Genomic DNA, 22,270 nt, shown 5'->3' with positions numbered 1-22,270 from the left:
GCTGAACGCACGTGGCGCATTCATAGCAATAAAACATTACCTCGAACTGCTCCTATTTGTATATTATTAAATACCCTGAAAGTAGAATGTCGCTCCCGAACATTTCTTTCCTGTAGTATAGCATGCCTGCGGTGCGGCTGAGTAGCAGAGTGCCTGCTTCTCATGTGAAATACTGCCGTGCTTCGTCACACACGAACATAGGATGTCGCAGCGATCGCGAACGAAGTATAAATTCGAGAGTGCAGCGAGTCTTTTTATTCTGACATCCACGTTCTCTCTGCCTATGCACTGTCTTTCTTCGCCCGACAGGCTTTCTTGACCTGTCTCGAAACGTTGACTAATCAGTCGTCTAAAAAACATTATTATTATTCAGTTGTCACAGCCATATAGCCCTGCAGCATGCCTGAGAAACCAAAGGCAATACTAGAACTAGAACAGAGTGAAAGAAAAAAAGAAAAAACACGGATTAGCGCAACGTAGAAAACTAAGAAGGAGAAAAGACTTAATTTAGAGGACGACGCAGATGCTACCCTAAGTATTATTCTCTTCTACGTTCGAGAAACGACAGTTTCACACTCTTTTCAATGAAACTCTAATCTCCCCCCTCTCCGTTGAAAGCTGCATGTTACGAGTCCCATAATCACGAATGTTTTCTGCATGGTTCATGTGGAAGGCGTACATGAACATATTGATCATACGGGCTGTACAGACAACGCATAGGGAGAGGCCGAAATTCCTGCAGGATCTATATGACGTCGTATATACTGTTAGAAATAACGTGAAAATCACGTGGAATCGACCGAATGCGTACATATGTCCGAGCATTTTTCATACCATAGCGACACCGCATTCCCATAAATACCATGCGCGGGGCGGCTTGGTGGGGAAGCTTCCTGCGATAGGTGAGATATGCCTTGTCCTAGAGTTCTTTGAAATATCTTCTGATCATAAAATTTTATGTTCTTATTTATCATTACCTTTAGTGTAAGTACACAATGCTTTACTTCTATGTTTCCGGGAACCCAGAATTCCAAGTGTTTATAAGTCTATTCAGTTTGTGCTTTTTGTCATTGATGCTCCTCAACAGTTGCGTACATTCGGTCACAAGGAAAACCGCTTACTCGGACCTAGACAGCATTATTTTACTGGTTCTCTTGTACAGACCCTTCAACAGCCACAGGTCCGAGCCATAACGTCCTTGAACCAATGACGGCATCACTGGGAAGACGGGGTGAAATCATTGTTTTGTTTAAACTCATTAATTTTGTGTCGATAGTTTGTCACTCAGTCAGTCGTTGTGGACCGGGCTGCAAAGAAAAGTAATAAAATTTCTGCTTCGCCCTCACACTATCAGATCCCGGACTGCGTAAAGTACCCAAGGTTCCCTTCTGACCTCATTTTTCCTTTGGTCTCTGGACGAACACTAGATAGCTCCTGAGAAATTTGGAAATCTGGGAACCGATCAGAATGGCTGACAACTAAAGCCTTTTAAACCAATACACTATGCTTTGAAGCATGGTATAACCTTACTTCCAATGTCTAAATGAGGTCAATAACAATGGTATGCTAAGTGTAATATTTATGCTAGAAACAAAAATCAGACGCTGAAAATAAAGTGATTTGGCACGTAAGTTTGACATTATTAATGTAAGAAACTTAAAGTAACTGTGGATAATTAGCTGTCTTTTGCAGCTCATTAGCTTGGCGTTGCAGCTTTTATATCCGCCTGCACCTGCCGAATTTGATAGCTACTGCCTTCGGCTGCTGTACACGAGGATGGTGGGGTCAAATCACGGCCCCGGAGGCCACCTTTAAGTGAAGGCTAGATGCAAAATGTTTATATGTGTACTGCGCACGTCAGTGGACGTTAAATAACTTCATGTGGTCGAGATTTATTCCCAACCCCAAACTAAGGCCGCTCTTAAAGCCCCATGGGATTTTTTAGACGTTCATCTTCACATACCACACCATATACGGCGCGTTTTAACCCTTCCGGCATTGGTGGCGTCAGTCGACACCAAAGGAGAAATTTTCCTCCAGCGCCTAAGCAACTATCCAAAAAGCTTTTTTTTACTGGCGTAGTTCCTCAAGGATCCCCGCTGCTCTCGGAATTACTGTTGTTGTATTTATAATATGCTCTATGACCTCAGGAAAAAGAATCAGCCGGGAAGGCATGGCTGAAGAAGCCACGGTAGCGCAAATTTGAAAATTTATACTTCACTAGCCATTCATTCTTTTGTGCCAATGGTTTTAAATAAATTGTAAAATACTTTCCTAAGCTCATAACTGCACTTATGGTTGGGTTTATTCAGTTTTAACATCCCAAAGCGACTCAGGTTATGAGGGACGCTGTAGTGAAGGGCTCTGAAAGTTTCGACCATCTGAGGTACTTTAACATGCACTGTCATCGCACAGTACACGGTCCTCTAGAATTTTGTCTCCAACGAATTTCGACCGCCGCGGCCGGGATCGAACCAGCAGCCGAGCACCATAACCACTTAGCCACCACGGCGGCTCTAACTGCACTTATGATTGAAAGCGTAGCGGCTTGTCTGTGGCACGTATTTCACATGTGCGACTTTGTACCACCGTAGCCCAACGGTTCCCAGCGGTTGCCATTGAGTGACAATGGTAATCTTTCTTTGGGAGATGAACTCACACTAATAAGTTTGTTATACTGCTGACATCGATATTCATCCCGGCAATTAGTCGGAATTATAAAGTACCTTTTTGACAAAATGGAAGATGTTAATTTTTGCTGTCGCCAAAGGCGACTTCCTGGATGGAGCCACATAATGACAATGTGGATGCCATCTTGACATTTGACATTTTATGTAATCATGAAAATGTACACAAAACATGACCAAAAACTGTTGGGAATATAGCAGAAGCTGATTCAAGCACATCAGGCACACATACGCATGTGCAGCAGAAAGGAGTATAAAAGAACGCTCCTTCCTAATAGCCAGCCATTAGGGATCGCCAGAATGGCATAACGAAAGCCAGACTTGCTAAAGATCCCCAGGTGGTCGAAATTAATCCGGCGCCCTCCACTACGGCACCTATTTCTTCATTTTTTCTTTCACTCCCTCCCTTATACTTTCCCATACGGCGCGGTTCAGGTGTCCAACGATATATGAGACAGATACTGCGCCATTTCCTTTCCCCCAAAAGACCAATTATTATTAAAGATGGACTTGCCGCCAAAGCTCCAAGCCCAGTATTTTACACAATCTATTGATATTAGCCCACGAAGGTGACACTGAACCAAAGAAGGCACTTACATCTGCCGGGACGAGTTATTTGCGTAGCGTCAACTTATACAGACTATCTTGACATGTGATGTGAATGATATAGCTCAATAATACGTTGATAGCAGAAGAATACGATAAGGACGACACACAAAAACACCTGCTAACAGAACTAGAAAGAAACTTCAATAAAACTTCTGTTGGGTCTAGTGCGTGCAAGGTATTCTTAAGGTGAAAGATGAGCGTGAACGCAAGACAACCTACAAAGGAGAGACAAGCACAAGCGCTACACCAAGTGCTTTATTTTTCTTGCAACAACGAATATATTGCACTAATTGGCCACGCATGCGTAGCATGATAAAAAAACACACGTCACTCCAGAGACCGCCAACACATCAGCGAGGACACGAACTTGTGTTTGGCAGCGTAAAGAGGGAAGGAAGCATGGCTCATACAATCATGCAATTTTCTTTGTGTCATAAGCCTCTAAAGCCTGCCAACCGTGTTCACTTTTGCTTCCACCAAGAATCAGTCTCAGAAAACCGTGGTTCACAATAGCAATGATGATTAAAGGGAGACACGAGATGTGCCGCTTTGTCAACATTGTTTATTAATTTCTGCGCATATTCCTTCAGTCATTCCTCTATGAGGGGTCTCGTGGCGTCATTAATAATTACCCACATCTTCTCAGAATTACCGTGACCTGTATGTATCAATAGTGTGCTGAACTAATTTCTCCCACCAATCATTCCAACGAGCGAATCACGGAAGCTATGAAACTGCTGTAATGAAATTGGCTTTTAAGAGAAAGGAAATGGCGTGGTATCTGTCTCACATCTCGGCGGACACCAGAACCGCGCCGTAAGAGAATGAATAAAGGATGGTCTGAAAGAAGAAATGAAGAAGGTGATGCAGTAGTAGAGGGCTCCGGAATAATTTCTAACACCTGGGCGGGTCGGCGCACTCTCCTGTCATGGATGACAAGCAGTTCCGATATTTTTTTTGCCGTTCCTCTGTATGAAGGTGTGGACGGTGTCAATTGCTCTCAGAAGAGAGCTCTGGATCTCCCCGTCTGAGGCAGAATTGGTAGAGAGGGAGATATCGTCGGCGTATAGGGAGTGTTTTACGTCAGGTATGGCGCTCAAGGGGGGGGGGGGGGTATAGAGACCCCTCATGGGGACGTTAAAGATGAAAGAGGAGAGGACAGCGCCTTGTGGAGTTCCTCTGGTGCCCAATGTGATCTTGTCACTGCTGAGTTCTCCAATGTGGAGTTCTCCGAAACACGTGAGCTCATCACGCTCCGGTTTAGCACACACCCCATACCTTTCATTCCGAGCATTCGGGTCCTGGGAATGTTGGTACAGATGAATACACACAACTCACAAGCGACACAACGCCTTCCCACCACAGCTCACCAATTAATCGGCCTTATCCGCCGCATCTACACACGCCGTACAGGCATGAAGGAGTACGACCTCTGTCGGCTGACGCAGGCATTTCTCATCACCAGGATAGTATACTCCTACCCTTACTATCACGGTCGCCGAAAAGATAACGAGGCAGTAAACAACATCATCCACTCGGTGTACAAGGCAACAATACTCCAACGCCCACAACCTCCTCAAACTCGGCATCTACAACACTCTGATGGATCTTACAGAGGCACACAAGGCAGCCAGAATTCATCGCCTTTGCAGAACCGAGCAAGGGCGTCTCATCCTCGACCGGCTAAACGTCAACCAAATAGGCGATCCCCATCCCACAGCCCCCTTCCCGACAGGCGTACATATATCCGCCTCGTTGTCAAACCGCCACCCGAGAACATGCTCCCTGGCCGACACCACAAGCGCCGTGAGCACAAAGCCCGAGCACTGGATGATTTCTATCGTGCCGACGAACACGCAACACACGTGGACGCGGCAAGGCAACATTCGACAACCTACGTGGTCCGTGTGCAACTACGCCACAATCTACCCTTATCTCCGCCGCCACTGTGCGCGTCCCCCCTCCCCCACTTCAGCGGAAGAGACAACGATAGCGCTGGCCATCGCTGACCGCCGTACGCGTACAGCCCTCAGTGACTCAACACGAGCAATTACTCGGCACGCTGCATCCTCTTCCTGCCGCAGGCATCCTGCGTGGCTGCAGTGCCCACCGCAAAATTAACCTAATCTGGGTGTGCGCTCATGCGGGTAACTCTGGAAACAAAGGCGCCGACCGACTTGCCCGATGATTAACAGTCCGGGCGGCCAACCCCACGGATCCAGACGCCCTCGCTGAACTGCCCCAGTCTTTCGTCGACGTCACCAATTTTCATAAAAAGATGAGACGCCGATTCCCACCTCCCCACACGGACCTCGACAGAGCGCAAGCGACCCTGCTCCGCAGATTGGAGACGCACTGAATTCTCAGCCACTCCAGGCTATCACTAATCACCAACGGGGACTATGACCACACATGCCCAAATTGCAACCACGGAGAACCCGCCACTCAGGCGCACATCCTCTGGGGATGCGAAAATAACCTGCCCCCACAAGCCCTCCTGCCAGCTTCCTCTGCGGAAAGCTGGGACCAACTCCTCTCCCAGCCAGACAAGGCCACTGAAATTGCACTGATTTCTTAGGCCCCAAAACGTCGCCCACACATGGGGGCCACACAGGACCCACCTGCCCTAATTCCTGACACCCGTGGCAATAAAGTTGTCTCTCTCTCTCTCTCGACCACCTGTGGGTCTTTAATGTGCACTGACATCGCACAGCACACCGGCGCCTTTGCGTTTCGCCTCCATCGAAACGGTTCCGGCGCGCTCGGGTTCGAACCCGGGTACTCCTGATCAGTAGTAATATATATTTTGTCTTTGCTGCTGCTACTGCGAGATTGACTGAACCCCTGACCATGCGCTATTTTTTTTATTTTTTTACCACTTTCTTTTTCCTGTAAGCATCTTCAGCAAGCTGCAGGAAGCGACAGGTCATACACATTGCAACTCGCGTACTGCCGTTTATACAGCATATGTGAAGCTGTCGCATATAATAGGGAGTCTGAAATAAAAGTATGAAGGAACGAGGCTTGAAGAAGACGAAGAGGTTGGCGATAAGGATTACGTGGATTAACCGAAGACTAAAGAAGATGAAGAAAAAGTATTCGGTGAGGTGGGAAGAGATGACTGGTGGAGAAGAGAAGGAGAAGACGAGGACAAGGAATACATGGACTAACGCGAAGACTATTGTCTTCGCAGGCTCGAAGGAGAGAGAGACACGGGGGGAGGGGGAAAGCGGGAAGAAAAGAGAAGCGGAGACTCTGGCGGGTCAGGGAAGATTCGGCTGGAAGAGAGCGACGCCGACTACTGCTCCGGTGAGCTCTTGTTCTACGGCTTCACACCGCGGACTTCCTGCCGTTCCTGAGCCCGTTCCGGGCAGTCAGCGGAGGACGCTAACACCTGCTACGGCCAGGGGTGTCTCCAGCGCTGTTGCCACCCATCCGGGTGGTGCCCCGAACGCTAACAACACCGGCATCACCTCCACGGGCGCGTGGACTGGGAGCTTGTACGACGCAGCCAGCGACTCCAGCCGCAGCACGTCGAACGCCATGTCGACGCCGGATACTGGACCCATACAATGCCGCATCTGCACCGAACCAACAGTGAGCACAAACGCCGACCCCTAACAATAGAACGCTAGCAGTAGACGCCAGTGGCAGTGTTACTGGGTCGTGTGTATTGATAGTCTTTGTGTTTTATGTTAGCTTTGTTAGCTAGTTTTGTGTGGTAGTGTTTGTGTCACGTACGGTGTATTAAATGTGTGTCTATGTGCGTACACCTGTCGCCTAGTCCATTCTTTTGGTCCCAGTGTTCTCCGGGGAGATCCGTGACACATGGTTCTAAATCCCAATATACTTGCACCTCGAGCTTTAAACTTTTTCAGGGTGATTCTGGGATCTTACACATTGAAAAGATTGAGGAAAATATTTGTCACCAAAATAAAAATACCATGACTGAAAGGGTAAAGAATCATAAAAAAAAGCCAGGGTATAACTCCGCTTAAACCGATATGTGACGTGCGAAAACGCGATGACATAAATGGTGACGCCGCAAGAGACACCATAGCAACGAGGTAGCGCAAATCTCAAAACTGTGAACAACTTTTTCGGAGGTAGCACGGATGTAATTTTCGAAAATGACCCGGTTAACATTTGGATGTTGCCATCGTGTCGGGCATGCACAATTATAATCGCACAATGATTTCGGTCCTAATCAGCAAAGTTCAAATTTCGGGAGTATCCAGGGCCGAATTAGGAAGTCGCCATCGAGTAGAGCACGCCCAGTTAAGGTTGGACATCGATTTGGGTCCAAACCGGTCGAAGTCAAATTTCGGGAGTGGCGAAACCAAATTCTTACCGCTTGGCGTCACAGTTGCTCTGGCAAGGAGCGATGCACTAGCAAGATTCAAGATGCACTCGCAAGGTTTGTTCTCGGCTCTGACGATTGTACGATTGCTTCCGAACTAAAACTTGGTGGCCATATTAAAGACATTCGTAAAGAAAATGCGATAACCTTTAGGTGGCCCGCTATGGTATCTACAATGATCGTCTAACGCTCTTGCGACTTCCCCCTCTAAACTCCAGTTGGAACCGGCTCCATTAGCCTTATATGGTATGTAGGAGTCATCACCATCTAGAACGTTCAGGACCTTACATTGTATTATCACCAACGATTATACTTATCTGATCCACCCCAATCCATCCACTAATTCCTACTAATTCACCTGAATAATTTTCTGGGTGGGCCTATTCATCAAATTTCGGGGGTCCTTTGTAATTTTGAAGATTGTAAAAAATTCAGAATTTCGGGGTCGCCTGGCACGACAGGAAGATTGTGATGACGTCACAAAGTCACCTGAACTCTCTCGACCAATCAGGATGGCCCATCAGCGCAGGATGTGATCACATCTCAAGGTCACGTAACCTCTCTGCACCAATCAAGGATTTCGTTACGGAGATCCCGGAGACTACATGACAACCTAAATGCTATTCCATCAAAATCTCGCGCGCACAAATTTGTTCTTTGATGGACCAAACTGAGGTGCGTCAATTATATCCGTAGTCCAATACTAAGGCGTTGCCCCGTTTTTCTGAGATGTAGTTTAAGGACGCTAATAATAATAATTGGTTTTGGAGGGGAGGAAATGGCGCAGTATCTGTCTCATATATCGTTGGACACCTGAACCGCGCCGTAAGGGAAGGAATAAAGGAAGGAGTGAAAGAAGAAAAGAAGAGAGAGGTGCCGTAGTGGAGGGCTCCGGAATAATTTCGACCACCTGGGGATCCTTAACGTGCACTGACATCGCACAGCACAAGAGCGCCTTAGCGTTTTGCCTCCATAAAAACGCAGCCATTCACGTTTTTGCTCCATTGGCAGTAACTACTATTTCGGCTGAAGGCGTGGTGCATGCTTGGGTGCAGGTGCGCCTCTCTATGGGCACCCACAGGTAAAAATGCATTTCGTCTTTCCGAGTCTCCACCCAACAGAAAGCCCTGCTGCAGAGGAACAAAAATTATAGGCGGACTCAAATTCAAATGCCCAATCTGAAGGCGATTAATTTAAAAGTGATATGCACTTTACCCAAAAAATGAAAAGCAAACAAGGAAACTGATATACCGACTAAAAACACGAAAGTATTCTCTTTAGGAGAGGAAATACGAGCGAGGTTAATTAGTGTTGGTTAAAACGAGTCTCAGAGCTTTCGAAACGAAAATAATCTGCATTTGTATCGAGGTCCACCCGACTAAGACCTCATCTCGTTGTTCGCGTTTCAAGTTTTTGTTCAAGATTCAAGTTTTTGTTTCAAGTATGTGGTGAGTATACCACAGCTAAAACTGCTAATGCAGATGTGCCGCATCAAATCATGTGATCACCTGTGTTTTCTTCTTCTTTGTACGCTTCCGAAGAGACGACTAGTTATGAGCGTCGAAGATATTGTAGAAGAAACTGTTCGTTACGTCGCGGTGCTAATGTATCTCACAAGAGCACATGACTTAGAAACGTGTAATGCATGAATGACGCACTTCATTGGCCGTTGTTGTAAAGCTTTCTGAAGTGAACAATCATGAACTGCGTTTTAGCGCACAGCAACGGCTTTATTGCCTTAAAGGGTCATTAAACCGGGCGCATGTTGACGGCCATAAATACGGGTTTTTTGTGTAAGACAGAATAGAAGCACTTGCGGAAATCCTCTGGCCTGTACACGAGCACAATTAATCAAAGAAGAAAAACTACACGCAAACCTACACCGCTGTAAGACCCAACTGCAACTGATATATAGGCTTTTTGTTCGCCCATCCGTCTGTCAGAACCTTACGGCGACTTTAAGCTCTTAGTTTTGATTTGGTCTTAAGAGGGCAGCTGCTAAAATGCTACGTCCACATCATCCTTCCGGTTTATGTCGCCTGAAATATGTGCATTGCTCAAAACACCCGCTATGCCCGGTGCTAATTCACAAAGTGGATATCGCAATGGTGACAGAGAGAAATGGAGATCTGAGAATAAAATCAGTTGTAGGTCCACCGCCCTGCCCTTCGCAGCAGAGCAGCGCACTTAACTTCATGTTTACCTATATCCAGTACATTAAACTTCTGGACAAACTGCAATGCCTAAACAATGACTACCGCACCTTTCTGTTACCGCCTTTATATTCTCAAGACCTCTTCACTGCTAACAGAGGTAGATTGCGGGCCGCTGTCATAGTCGAACAACAATGTAAAGTTCATATTCAGAGCCTCTTTTGTCTCCTAGAATCGAGAAATCTCGAAACAGCAACTCCAGTATTGGAAGAGCTAGTGTCTTATTCATTTATTCTTTTTGTGCACGTTCTATCAAGGCCGGGGGGGCATTAGGCAGGGACTAAATATGTTTATGCAGTTCAAAGAGGAAAAAGAATGGAAGGAACACTTAAGCTCCCCCTTAAGGGCATGATGTGTTATAGTAATGATTAATTTCCCATATATGCAGAATTGGTCACTCTCTACTTTATAATCACAGACCCCTAGAAATCACTTTATCACTCCTGCCGCAGTGGTGCAGCGGTTAAGCGATGCGCCACTGCCCTGGGATGGCAGGATCTGCCACCGGTGGGGCTTGTGCGACCCAGATTGCTGTTCCCGAGCGACCTATCGTTAACCCTCATCTCTCAAGGTGGGCACTTTGCTCACAATCCCATTGGCAGGTTGTAATGATGCCGCAAGGTCACGTGACCCACCTAGGTGGCCTACCTTCCTCCTACGTTGCTTCTCTGGGGATATCAGAGCATTAGCTCTACTGGTCGCGCTTCGAGACTGAATTATGCCGATTCCATGGACAGAATCCAAAATGGCGGCCTCCATAGAAACGACATGGAATAAAATAATAAAACGTGGCAGCCCTATGCCCGAGCAGAACTCGGAACTAGGCCATGTCTCTCTGGTATATACGCGTATATACGTGTCTGGCAGGCGTCCAAGCCGGCCATCAAGTCCCGAAATTGGTGTAAAATTTGTGGTCCAACCGTTCGCCTAAGAATATTCCGGATGATGTCATACGATTCGCCGTACTGTGCACCAAAAACTTATTAGTTAAGCTAGTGCCTAGCTCGCGGCAGCGATTCGAACCGGTGACCTATGTACTCCCCGTTTCATGTCTTTACGAATCTTCATATGAAAATTGCGACTCAACCACTTTTCGCAGAGTGTTCGGGGGGATGGTGGCATACGATTTCGCGTTTCCTGCAGCATAAACTTACTAGATAAGTTAGAATCTAGCTTGGGGCAGGGATTCGAACCGGTGACCTATGTTAGGTGCGTTAACGCTCGATATTCGATTGCTGCCTCAGCGTGAGTTCATTTTTCCGTTGATTTTTCGCTCGCTGTCAACGACTGCGACGACGCCGACGGCGACGCTGTATTCTTGGCGACACGATCTCCTTAATGCTGCCGCGTTAATAATATCCCTCTACGAGGCTCATTAGACTCAGTAGTGGGCTCTGCCACCGCGGTGGCTCAGTGGTTATGGCACTCGGCTGCTGACCCGAAAGACGCGGTTGCGATCTAGGGCGTGGCGGTCAAATTTCGATGCAGGCGAGCCCTTCATCACAGCGTCCCTGATACCCTGAGTGGCTTTGGGACGTTAAATTGTCTTAAAACCTAAAACCAAGCAGGCGTGGGCTCTTATGGCGTAGTAGAACGCCCTTCCGCCTAGCGTGATCGGAAAGCCAATAAACTTATGCTTCCTCTTCTCCAGAGGCATGTGTCATTGCTCCCCCTCTGTCACATCGCCTCGATCCGTCCTGCCTCCGCAAGATGGATGGAGTGCGATTGAGAGGGCACACAAGGGTTAGACACGACTATTACGACACAGAGCAGGACTGCCGCCCTATTGTGTTCTGTTCCGTAACGTTGAGGTTCAGTCGGCCGTACGTCGTGGTTCGGTTTCATCCGAACGTGTACAACCTTTGTACGCTTTGTTCTACACAATAAGCGGCCTTGGATGGCAGGTGAAACGTCGTAACTCACTTTAGTAATTTTTCAATCAAGCGGAATCCCCCGAAGTATCCGCGTAGAAGCTTCCCAGAGAGTCCGTGGAGACGAATAGGCCTCCAAAAGCACGCATAGTAGCCTGGCTCATATGCAACGAATTGCCATTCGTGGTTACAGCGCCCAGCGTCTACTGGCTGTTGACGGATTATTTCGTCTTGCCACTTCCTCGCTTCTCGCGAACGCTCAACAGAAGTGTCGACTTCGACTTTAGGACCACTCTCAGGGCAAAGCAGGTAAGGGTCAGTGGACAGCAAGCATCAAAAGTAGTGATTTGACGCCTGAAGCCAAGCAGGAAGAGGTTGAGCAGCGTCGTCTCCTGCAGGGTCGTGTTTAAAGTGAAGGTTGAGTACGGGAAAATTTGTTCCCATGTTTTGTGCTCCGCATCAACATGCATGTAAACCATGTCGACCAGGGCTTTGTTGAACCGTTCCACCAGGTCATGTGTCTGTGAGCGGTACACCGTCGTACGTCTATCGCTGGTGTGCGTCAGATTCAGCGCAGCCTAAGCTAAGCGGGCCGTGAAAGCAGCGCCATGACGCAAGGAAAGATGTGCACCGAAAACAGAACTAATACGCAGGAGTTCCGCTAGCAAGCAATTTGCTCTAAATGTATTGTGTTAAAAAGTATGTAGTGGCAGCAGTCCAACGTTTTACAGTGGTTGATTTCGGGAATGGGCCAAGTTGGTTCACTTCTGCTTGCTGAAAAATATCCTCGGTAGCACGATGGGCTGTAAACACCTGACTCGTTTCGAGGGTGCAGATTTCCGGCATTGACAGTCGTAGAAGGATTTATTGTAGGTCCGCAATGACGGAGATAATCGGAGCCAATGGTACTTCTGCCTAATCCTTGCGATGTACGAATCCCTCCGAAGTGGGCGCTGGATGGTTTGTCGAGACAACGCTCGAGATATCTGGTCGTAACTGGGATGGTGCAACAAGTACAAACGTCTCTTTGTTGGCGTAGAAATTGCGCTCGTAGCAAACGCCACTTCTGAGATTCACGAGCATTGCAGCCCTCCAAGTACTCGAAAAGTGGCGCTAGCTCAGTGTCCGACCCTTGAAGCTGCGCTATTCGCCATACGCTAACGGCACAAATAAGAGGGAATCTTCGGCGATTCGATGCGGAGCCACGTAATTTTAGACTTGCACCGAAAAAGAGTAAGCAGCATATTATTTTTGGTCCTGAGCAGTTGACTAAACTCTTTGAAACCTTTGATTCCAAAGCAGTTTCCCGCAACAGTTCCGCCATCAATTCCACCTTGTTTTTACCCGCTGCCACTGCATTATTGACTGCACAAAGCTGAGAACTGAAGGTCCCCCTAAGTGTGGAACGAAGACGGACTTTATTCTCACATTATAAGGAAGCCTATCTCTAGAAGTTCCGGATTTAAATTTTTACAAAATGATGCAGCAACTTTTGTGTCCGAGGCACACGAATGCCGCACGTCTGACATCCAAATAACAACAGAGTCTGCGTTTCTAGATTTGTTCGACTCAGGAGACCGTCAAGGGCTTTCCAAGTAATAGTTCCCTTCCTGAAGCCCAAAAAAGCATTGTTTGCAGACCCTTTCTCGAAGCTAAATTTACAGTTGAGTTATGAATAACTGCACGAGACGAATCATGTTGTCCACATCCATGTACACCTCGAAATGCGATTCAGCATGTGAAATTTTTAATATATTCAGTGCAAAAGTCACAAATGACCCTATTCTTTACATGAGCAATAATGTACGCATGTGCTGTTTGTTAGTTAATCTAACACGATGAATGACATTTTAAATGCTGATAACTTCAGAATAAGCCATGCAGTGCAGCATTTCTTTTGAGTTGATGTATTTTGTTTTTGCTGTGTGCCAGTAAAACATTTCATTGCATCAATACTTGCAGTGTGTTTTATGTCCTTATTTGATAGTTTACTCCACTCATTTGTTGCCCAACCAACACGCCCATTGCAGAACAATTTTTTTTAGAGACGCTTGCATATTTTATTTGAGTAAGAAATTCAGTTCCAAGTAAACACTCAATGAGAACGTTTAGCACGTAATTAAAATAGAACCCATCAAGTTTTGGCGCACATTCAGCAAGGATTGCATCATCCCTGTCCACATGCACTGTTATGCTACGTAGTCTTAATTAAACGTAGAAGAGTGCATGCTGCAAGTTCAAAATAAGCAACATTAGCATCAATTGAACGTAGTATGGAAGCTGTTTCTTCATGAGAAGGCTTCAGCTAACATACCTAATGTATGGCAAAAAGCTTGTTTGTTTTCCATGACAAAATGAGGCATGTGTTTCAATGAAAATGGGTGCGTAATCTCAGCTAGTTATATAATGTCAAAAGCGCAGATAATGCTGACCGGAAGAAACTCAGGCAAGGCTACTGTAGATTTATAATGATGGTGTGGTTTATTGGGACGTAACGTCCAAAAGCGACCCAGGTTGTGAGGGGCGCCATGGTGGCGGGCTCCGGAAATTTCGACCACTCGGGGTTTTTTAGCGCGCACTGTCATCTCACAGTACACAGGCCTCCAGAATTTCGCCTCCATCGAAATTCGACCTCCGCTGCCGGGATCCAACTCGCGTGTTTCGGGTCAGCAGCCGGGCGTGATAACCTTACACAACCCCGGCGACGGATCTGTAATGAATCGAGCCTGTAAAAAAAGGTCACATTAGTAACGAGACCTTCAAATTGAGCTTTGTGCTCACCTCATATATCGGCGTTGCAAAAGCCATCGATATATCTGTCATTGCTTCATTTCTGTCGCTTTCTCTCCAATGTATGAAAATTCACCTTTTCATTACATGCGCATAAAAATGCAACACCAAAAGTGCATCTTAAGGTGAATCAGATGAAGCTTCACAAAAAATGTCAAAAATATTCTTTCTAGATCAGTCTGTAATGTGCAGTGCATTTTACAGAAGTAACAACTACTAACCAGAATTCTAATGTTTCAATAACCTATCTTGAAAGCTAATTATCTTTGCCTGGCCCAGGCTTTCTTTACATTGCCGTGTTATATGAACTGTTTGACACTCGCCATAGAATTTGGCTCCTGTTGGAAAGCCTCTTGCTTGGAACAAACTGCCTTCCAGGACATTATACTGTGGCTGCCTCATTTTCACCTTGCGAGATCCGCTGAGCTTATGATTTTGTGGCGCTTTTCCTTATAGCAGGTGTAATTAATTATGAACCATTCATGAACTAACACAACGACAAAGACCATCGCTTGGCAAATACCGGTGAACCTTGTTTTTGCCGCCTGAACCCTTGCCATGGAAGCGATCTCAATGATCTCTTGATTATTTTTGTGCACAAATTTCTTGTTGAGTTCCTGCTATTTTTGAGACAAGACAGCATACCGCGCCTTTTCAGCTTCACGGTGCAAGCACTTTTTACTTAAAGCATGGCTTGCGGGTGTCGTTCTCCACTGATGAGATCAATGTCTGCTCCATCGTCTAGCCTGCTTATCAAAGCAGAATAGCAGCACTGCAGAAGAAATGACAGAAACGTTATTTTAACGAGGCTGTCTCGAGATCTCGGCGAACCAAATGCTGGTATCCACTATATTTACTTTCAAATAGCTGTTTGACAGAATGTTTCGTGTCAAAGGTTGGACGTGATGATGGCCTCCGCAAGGCACAAGGCAGATCCGTGGGCGACTCGTGCCTGTGTCTGATGACATACACTGTCATAGCTGCTGCGTGTTTGCAGCCACTTCTCTATCCGGTGCAGCTTGCATTCGGGTTAACTCGCGGGCTTACGGATAACTACATAAAACGGAAAAGAATTACACACGCGGTGAGGAAATGAGACGCCAAAGAATGAAGCTCACCTCCAGTCTGACGTCATACACAATGCTTTTCATCTGGGCACCGCATTTCGCGAGCGTTTCCTAGGGCTCCGATGCATTGCAAGCTCCTTCGCGCACATCATACACGTACTTAACCAAATATATTTTCCGGCCGCGCTACATACATCTGTTGTAAAACTAAACTTCGTCATTTTCGTTCGTTTTAATTCGCAAGAACAGCACGCGCTGGGGCGCTTAGTCAGCCGTGACTGGTAGTTTCTCCGGGAAATGCGCAGTCAGAGATCTCTTCATGCACGAGAACTAGTTTCGACCCAGCGAGCAAAAAATAAAAATTACAGAGGGCACTTCAGGCTGCTTATGTGCTTTGAACGCGACAGCGTTTCATTGTGAGATCAGTTGAGAGTTCCTTTAAAGACTCCTACCTTTCAAATGGCGCACCTACTCACTAACATACAGTCGTAAGGAAACGCGTAGACTAGGTTCACCTTTATTCGCCAGTAACGCCGTTTTGTGACCTATCGGTCGCGTGCTCGCCTTGCAATCGGAAGTCCTTGGTTCAATTCCCCGCCCCTTCAGAAGAAATTTTATTTTTCTTCTTTGCATTAAACATCACTCTCTTATGGTCTAATGCTGACGTAATGCGTGAGCATGGTGACGTCAAAGTGGAATTTCGTCCAATGGACAGCGGCTTTTGTGCTAATCGGACCTGTTGTTTGTGACGGACCTGTATTTGCAATAATTCGTGCTGAGGTTGCGTGAACCTGAGTCTCTTACCCATGCAGAAGAAGAAGGCATTGTTGACATGCAACTGATCACTGCACTCATAATTTAAATCTCTCCCGAAACATTCCTACGTCTGTCTGGAATAACAGATTGAATGAGGAAGGCGTCACTGCAGGCGACGTACGAAAGTGCACGATGCCTTGGGAAAATAAAGATTCTTGCTTTTCCTTCAATTCAGTCATGTGTCACAAGAATATGTACGTGCCGTAAGATAGACGCGCAAATAGCAAGGAATCTATACAGGCTTAATTTGGCACGCGAGAAATCTATAACTTAATACTGCTGGACCAGCAAAAGCTTTGATTTTAGTACATGACAGTATCAGCGTCTAGAAGAGTTATGCCTTTACACAAAATATGAATTGATCGCAGAAAGCTTTCAAAGCCCTAAGCACGGCGCTTTTTCATTTAATTTACTATTACGCAACACCGTGTAAACCCACTAATGAGCCAAAGCGCGTCTTGCACGCTTTCGACGTTATCCAAAGGTTCTTTTAAACTAATTTTCAATGCAGTTTTCTGCAAGCGGGTAAGACTGCATACTCTAGCACAGCCTTCTTTTGGCCCTAAACAGACCTCACCAAATCTGGACATAGCCAGTTTAAGGCTGCCATAATTCCAATCTGATTATACTATTCGTAGTCAGAAGCACTTCATTTATTTCCACCCATGATCATTACCTCTGATACCGCTAAGCACGGAAATGTCCATGACTGTGCAGCAGACGTGTTGCATAATGAGAATTACAAGAAGGGGTTACAACGGTACGAGAGCCCAGTCACGGACTCGGAATGAGCGTCGAGTATATAGGATCGGAATCTAGGAACGTATTCGCCAAAAGGTTAGATTTTACTCCCCAAACCCTCAAGTTTCGTTCCTTCTCTGCGAGCAATGTGTACGCATTAACTGACGTTACGCTAAGTCAACCTTGAAACGAGGCTATAGGATGACCGCTAAAAGAAACTGATTAATGATTGTACTCAAGCAGTAGAAATAACATGAAGCTTAGTGGCAGGGGCAACCCATTCCCGCCTATGAGCAGCCCCATTTTTATTCGCGTTGTGTTGCACTGTGGCATTATAGATATGCTTCCTGTAATGACGAAAATGTGTTATATGCGACTACAGTTTCGGCTAATTAATCGGTAATATATTTCCAGCATTTCGGTTGATGATGCAACGTTTAAAGTGAAGAAAGGAAAGGAATTGCAGGGAGGTTAACCATGCAAGGCACGGTTGGTTACCCTAGACACTCAGGTATTAACGTATTGCATATTGTATTGATGTGCTTAAACAGAAGATTCTGATACGTCGTTACAAAACTGCATCTTGTGAAATGTTGTATAAACCAAAAATCCACCTAATAAAGGTGACCTGACACTGGCCGTCAGGGTCAGTAACACAAACGTCGCTGAACGGTTTTCTTTTCAGATTGCTGAGTTGCACGCAGCTTGTTCTGGTGAAGTGCCCTCTTGAACAGGATAGACGTTTTCTGGTTTTCATTAGAATATTAACTACAGCGAATAAAGCCGAGGTCGATAAAAGGCCCTCGGAGAACAATTTGAATTTGTTGGGACGGTAGTAGACGTCAAGAATTTGAATCGTGGGCGGGGGGATTTCTAAGTGCAATTTTCTCAGCAATAAATGAGTTAATTCTTTTTCTTTGAACAAACATCACCATAGCCAGAAATAGTAACAGAATAAGTTTTTGCTTAGAACAGAAATTGCATGTGGTTGTCCTCCGTGTCCCGTCAATCTTTTTAACCTATTGATTTCCAAGCATAGTTTTTCCGTAACGGAAACCTTAATGCTCGTGTCCATCAATAAAGTCCGGTTGCCGGTTTGAGACCGAATTCGACAAGCTCGTTATTTCATTGTTTTGCAAAGAACATTTCCTGAGTATAGCAGGGCATGAAGTTAGGGAATGAATTTACGGAGAAAAGAAAAGCACGACGAGGGAAGACGACGTAGCTTGAACGAGAAAGCTTGAGGACAGCATGCTTCTGCTGTGCTGATTCATCACCATCAGCTTGACTACGCCCACTGCAGTGCAAAGGCCTCTGCCATGTCTCTGCAATTAACGCTGTCCTTTGTTAGCTGCGCCCAGCATTACTGTCCTCAATGTTGCCGTGCCGGAAGACCATGCATTTGTCGCAGTACATGTAAGCCACAATGAAGTTAAATAGCGGGATAGAACCTGAAAGGAAAAAGACGAGCCAATAAGAAAGAGTAAAAAAAAGGGACTTTGCTTTATGAAAAGTCGATAAAGCCCACCTTACACTAGATGTTTTCAATGTCACAGTCAGTACAAAGGAACTTCTGCGAAATCTGCCAATCTCAACCAGTCTCTTTTCTACAGTCCTGCGTTAAAATGTAGATCTTGCTTTTCATTCTCATCGCTAAAGTGTAGCGACAGTTTTTCGACAAGTATATGGCCATCTCATCAGACCGAACTTCGTGTGGTGTGCGCTCTCTTGGGGCCCTCGTCTTGCCGTCTGGGGGCGCCCCATGCAGCTACAGCAGCTAACGTGTGCCACAAACTGCAGCGGCGCCTAAGAACTTTCCCTCCCTGTTTTCCGTTGTGTGTTCCCACTGAACAGCTGTCACTTTGAGGGGGAGTCTCACCGTCTTGCGTCCTAAACTCGAGCACGTTTGCTACTGTGTAGCCGGGTGACGACGCTACGGTAATGCTCGTCTCCCTGAAGACAAAAAAGAAAACGATAGTGAGGATAAATAATCAGCACGCGATACCGTCATGCGTTAGGGCGGCATGCTACAGAGCACACCACTTTGCATATCATTCTGCGAGTTGGTCTTCAGGAATAAATGATATCAGCCACGTTTTAGACACACTCTCGCGGATTTTCGACCAGCAACGATTTTTCTTCCGTGATGATTTCTGTATGTAAGGGAAAGCAGGCAGTTCTGGTCGAGCTGAGAGTCCAGCCACCGATCACGCTATATAAAAATCAGCATTTCACGCACTGAGTACAGAAACCTATCAGCGCCGGAACGCCCTCAATGGGGCTCATACTGCCGGCAGATAGCGGGGCATGAGTAGTAACACGGAGGAAATCATACGACATCTCTGAGGGAGCGGGAAGATGGAGACGGAGTAGATTAGCGCTGTGGATGTCGAAGTTTCGTAGCTGGTGCATTTCTCAGAAGCATTAACCCTTTCTCATGGCTTAAGGGCAGTTGAGGCTGCGGGAAAGCTTGCACAGCTCTTCAGCTTGTTGTTGGCATCTGGAAGCGCCTTAATGTTTTGTCGCAGCTTTGCGGATCTAGCAAAAATCAGCAAAGAGTTACAGCAACGATGTTTGTGCCGTTTCGACTAGGTGGCTTCTTTTTCTTACCACTCTAAATTTCTTCTACTGCGTACACGTTAAATCTTAAGGCTCCTCAGTTATATTTTATCAAATAAATATCTGCAATGCGCAGGTGGTGATCAATGCAGGCGTATGCCGCGGAGCAGTAACAAAATATTGGGGGGGGGGGGGGGGGGGGGGGGCGGATGGCACATTGACGGTGTAGACCAAGCCAATCCGCGCGACTTTGGCTGCTACTCTTGGTGCCTCTGTGAATTATCTTTACTTAATTATTAGTTACTAAATCCGTTTCTTTTTTCCGTTCATTTTGTGTTTTTTCGCTGTCCTGTGACGACTACCGGTGGATGTCACGTCACAACGTTTTTTCGACGCAATTTTTTGGCACTTTTGACTGTAATTAAGTAATTATTCTACTGTTGTCAAATGACTTGTAGGTTCCATTTTTCCTCTTCCATCTGTTGCAACCATTAGTTTTCTCCTATCTTAAGTGGTTCCCGAGTTATTTCACTATGTTGTGACGACTTCTGTTGGATGTGACGTCCAACCGTCCCCTTGGCTATATCGAGGGCGGCGCTATATCGAATACATTTTGGCATTTTTAGATATATTTAATTATATAATTACTCTGCAGTCGCAAAAATTTGTTTCCAGGGTCATTTTTTCCTCCTATATCAGAAGCAATCATTCTTTTCCTCCTATCTATATTAGTTCCCACTAAACGAAGCCTCACGGACGGACACGATCGGTGGCCGCGAGCACGAGCCATTAAAGGCTTTCGCCTTAAAATATTCACTTTGGAATTCACACTCTAGTGCATTGCTCCAAAGCTAGCTATAAGCTCAGTTTACTAATTCTACATAGCATTTGACTCTACCATGTAAGGTTTAGTGTAAGGTTAGCGATGGCCGCAATCACGGCGTGAACTAAGCAACGAGCAAGCTATACGCTTGAGTGTTGGGTTTTTGCCCTAAAAAACCAAAAGAGCTTCAAGACCGAAGTACTCACAGCACTCCGTCCGAACCGTAGTCTGACCAGTGGTCTTGTCGGATCGGTCTTAACGCATTTCGCTTCACCTCCGAAGCGAGGATCGCTTTAAAATTGTGGTAGGTCTGATGCAGATGAGACTTCAATGGAAAGCACTGAAACGCAGCAGGTCAATGTAAAATTATTGTAGGTTCCAGTCGGCGACCGCATGCATTCATCATGTTGAGTGTGTTGAGCACGTGGTGCAGGAGAAAACATTGGACACTTCAGTAGCTCTGATTGTAGGGCCAGTTGGTCACTGCAAGGAAATCAATGCCCTGAAATGTAGGTGTAAATAATCAGTGCCTTATAACGTGCCCACATTGCGCAAGCGTATGAGCCTCACGGCAGTAGAGAGAGACGGGTTAGTACTGACTGCCTGCAATTTTGAAACTCGCACAGAAGCCTCCTTACAGCGTTGTCCTTTTTTGCATTTCTCCTTCAAAGAACTGCGGCGACTGAGGACCAAGGAAAATCTTGCGTCATGGGGGAACTTCTCGTAGCGAAGACTGCAAGCCATAATTTGTGCCACCAGTAATTTTTTGTGTGTGTGAGAGAGAAGATACTTCTTCAAAGTGTTTTGCCGTAGAAGGTGGTAGTATTTATTCTCAAGCCCAGAGCTGGCTGCAATGTCCCGCGCGCGGCTAACCGGCAGAATCTGGTCGCTAAGCACAGGGAAAGGGCAGCCATGGTTTTCACCAGGCTTTATTGTGGTGTCAGGTGGACGGGGTGGAGAGTGCTCGCTCATATACATGCCGTGCATGTGGTAGATGTTCGAGCATCAAGCTCAGAACCTACAGTTTAGAGGAGAGTTGCTATAGTAGATGGCATGTCGGCTTTCGGGGCGAGTGAACACCTCTGTGAGGAGATACCGATGCATGACCGCTTGCTTTGTCGAGAGGGTGCCGTGGGGAGGAAGGTACGGTCTTTGCCAACACCAACAAAGCAGCGGAGTTTGTTTCTTCGCCGTGTAGCGCACGCAGCTCTTATGGCACTTAGGCTTTAAATTTGGCCTTTAGGAGTGCCGTAAGGGCTGGACTGCATGGCTGAGAAATAAAACGCTTTTTTCCGTTACTTTTCGCAAAGACAGTATGTGCGGAGGTCCTCATGGCGCCCATTAAGCGCGATTAAGCCCCCCCCCCCCCCCCCCCTCGTTCACCGCCTCCGAGGCAACCCATTTGTAAGGAGGCGGAACGGTACCGCATGATGGTGCGCCGAATATTGCTCTGGTGAGAGAGTACACTACCTGTTGTTCAGCAAGGAGCTATTCGATAGCCTTAGCGGTCGTCGGATTTTGCGTGACTGAGGAAGCACACATGGGTTTAATCAATTCGAAAAACAATCAAATTGATAGGCGCACTGTTAAGACAGTAAAAGAGAATGGCGAGTTGAAAGCAAACGACTATTTGTCATAATTTTTACACAGTAATAAAGGAGTAGACAGGGCGGCTCGTTTAAAGTGCACCAGTGGCAAACGGCAGGTAAAGGGACCGAGCCGGTACCTAAGGAA

This window comes from Amblyomma americanum, chromosome 2 (assembly GCF_052857255.1).
Source record: "Amblyomma americanum isolate KBUSLIRL-KWMA chromosome 2, ASM5285725v1, whole genome shotgun sequence".
NCBI classification, from domain to species: Eukaryota; Metazoa; Arthropoda; class Arachnida; order Ixodida; family Ixodidae; genus Amblyomma; species Amblyomma americanum.
Note: the sequence above shows the minus strand (reverse complement) of the source record.